The sequence below is a fragment of the Frankliniella occidentalis genome, unplaced genomic scaffold (assembly GCF_000697945.3).
Source record: "Frankliniella occidentalis isolate FOCC.00 unplaced genomic scaffold, Focc_3.1 Scaffold294, whole genome shotgun sequence".
Classification (NCBI taxonomy): domain Eukaryota; kingdom Metazoa; phylum Arthropoda; class Insecta; order Thysanoptera; family Thripidae; genus Frankliniella; species Frankliniella occidentalis.
Window position 1 is genome coordinate 267,289 of NW_026267420.1, and position 3,064 is coordinate 270,352.

Consider the following 3,064-nt stretch of genomic DNA (forward strand, 5'->3'; position numbering starts at 1 on the left):
GGGTCAGAGGGGGAAAAAATGTTTTGAACCAAATCTTGAACAGTGCATTTTGTTTGCATTTACCACTGAAGTTTATATATAGTCGGATCTGAAGAACATTTGCAACTGAACTTCAGTTTTATCTGGAGACAGAGTACAGTTGAAACTACGCCAAACTGTGGGCGAACTAAGGTGTTGTCGAAATTGGTATAGTCAAACTGCAGTTTGCCTGCAGTGAACTACAGTTAGACTGCAGTTTAATTGTGTTTAACTGTGTTTAAACTGTAGTTGAACTGTGTCGAGCAACTGCATTTTGACTAGAATCCTTCACGAGTTTTGACCACAGTTTGAAATGCACAACGTTCACAACTGCAGTAAAGTTTGTTTAGAAATAAAATGCGTCCAAACTTCAGATTCCAACGAAGTTTAACTACTGAAGTCGCCTATAGTTCGAACTACTAATTCTTCCACCCGGGTGCGGCGCAGTTCTACTCCTCCGTTTGGCGATTTTGGTTCAGTTTGGCTCGGGTCGGTTATTTGGCTTGAGTGGTTCCATTGGGAGGCAGAGGCAGAGCGTAAGGATATCCTCGCTCCCTCGCCCCGGACTCTATTCCGTCCTAGCAGAGACTGTCGCGCGCTGTCTTCTGTCCTATCCAGTGGGTCCACAAAGGACTGCTGACGACCAGAGGAGGAGGAGGGTTGCAGGTGCAGCACCCGTCTCGCCTTCCAGACAGCTTCGCTCGCGCTTTCCAGCATAAGCAGCGAAACGAGCCAAAAGCAGCGGCAGCACAAGGAGCTGACGAGTCGTCGTCGTCGTCGTTGGAGAACGGCTTGCGAAAGCAGATCCGAAGCATCACAAAATAACTTTTGTTGGCAGGTGGCGGCGGCGGCGCGGTGTTTCTGACGATCCTCGCTGCAAAGCAGCAGGAAAAAGACGGATAAAGAGACAGAAAACTGCCTCAATAACGCGCCAGTCAACTGCAAAACGGTAACCATCCCAGAACAAATACACGAAACTTACTTTAAACAGAAAGAAACTGGGGGGAGAGACACACACCACACACATACACACGCATTTTCGGAGCATCGCTTGATTCGCTATCACATCGGCATTCCTCTGTCGGCACTCTCACTTTCGCGTGGCCCCGCTCCACGTGTCGGGACGGCGCGGAGGCGGCGGCGGCGGGGTCCCTGCAATTGCGGTCGATGCTCTAGTGGAATGTGACCAACTCGACTGGCGCGCCCGCCCTCCCCACTCCTCCCCCGCAGCAGCAGCAAGAGTGCGGGGCGGGGGTGGCTGCAAGGGGGTGGTGGTAGGCCGCCGCCGTTTAGGCACGGGTGAGGGGGTGTTGTCGAGGGCCAGGGTGCGCGGCGAGGGGTGGGGTGGAATGGTAGGACCAGCCGCCCTCTCTCCCTCTCTCTCTCGCTCGCTCTCTAGCTCGCTCTCTCGCTTGCTCTCTCTCTCTCTCCATCCGAATGTAAGGGATGGCAGGCTCGCGCCGGCCACACAGCCGTCCAGTCCAGCGCCGGGGCCCAGCCCCCGCATATCATCAACTATCGGATAAAATATTTCAAGCAATATTGGCCGGCCGTGCAGACGGATCCACATGCGGCCAAAATATTGGCTATAAAAGATTCGTATTGCCTGCCGGCGTCGGGATGCTGTTCCTGATGTCACAAAACTGTCGCATTTGTCATTTCGACAAACTTTATTCCTGTAGTTGGTCATTGAAGACTCACACAAAGAGCGCGCCATGAAAAAGGCGAGCGCACACAGCAGACAGAAGGCACAGAGAGCCGAGGGGTCACGTTGGCACGCACGTGCGCACCCAAGGACGCGGTCAAGGACACGCTCTGCTCCCTCGAGACGCCCCCTCCCCCCTCTCTCTCCCGACCCCCAGGTGCGGCGCCCCTCGCGTGCCGTGATAATGGAGGTGGGCTTCATTGCCCCCCCCCCTTTCCCCCTCAGGGGCGCTCATAGACACGGGAAGGCGCTGCAAGCTTCTAACCCCCCTCTCTCCCCTCTTCTCTCCTCTCCCTGCTGCCAGGCTTACAAGTGCGCGCGCGGGCGGAGGGGGGGGGGCTGCATTGTGGCCCCCTATGCTATCCATTAGTATGGTCTGCCACGACAACAAGGACCGCAAACAATTGACGAGCGCGAACCAATAAATCCACTGTACTCCTCCCTCACTCCCTGCTCCCCGCACCTTCTTTGTATTCTTCCCGCACACGACTGTATTATTGTTACTCTGCAGAGCAAAAGCCATGGGCGCAAAAGTTACAAAGTTACAAAGAGATTGTTTATTGTTATTACTACTACTATTTGTTGTGCGGCGCGACGCCCATTGTGCTCGTTTGTGTTGTCGCGGCCGTCCCCGCATCACAGTCTGTGCGGCGGCGAGGGCGGCGGGGCGGGGGTCGGCGGCTCGGCTCAGACGCTTGACCCTGATGGTGGCCGGGGCACGGCGGCGCGGCACGGCGGACTCAGACACAGCTGCGCGACCGCGACCACAGCCGCTCGCCCGGCCCACCACCCCACCTGCACAGGTGAGTCAGGCCCGGGTGGCCCGGGTGGCGGCCCAGCCCAGGGCCGTTGATGCTGTGCTAGTGGTGCTGATGATGCACCACCTGCAAGCACTGCCCGCTGCTGCGGCTGCGGCTGCTGCTGTTGAACAGGCAAGCTCGATCGCTTCGGCCTGACAGGCGCGCTGCCGCCCATCTGGACAGCAGCAGCAGCAGCGGCCAGCTCGGGCACGGCGTCCATGTGTACCGGGCTCGCACAACAACAACAACACACCCAGGGCGGCCGTCTGTCTGTCGCGGAGCTGCCTCGAGCCGCGCCGAGCCGGAAACAGGATACGCCCGGTCGGGTCTACGGTCTTCCCTCCTCCCCGGGACTCTCCCCCGCTCTTCCCTGCTCTGCTTCCCCCGCCGGGCGCCGCCGTGTCGCGCGGCCGCGCGGCTCGTCTTCATTTCGAATTAATCACGACAATGGGGAGGGCCGCGTGCGACACAGCGCCCCGCCCCAACGGTGTGTGTTGTACGCGCCGCACTATGTTCCGGTCGGCCACAGCCCCCGCCCCGC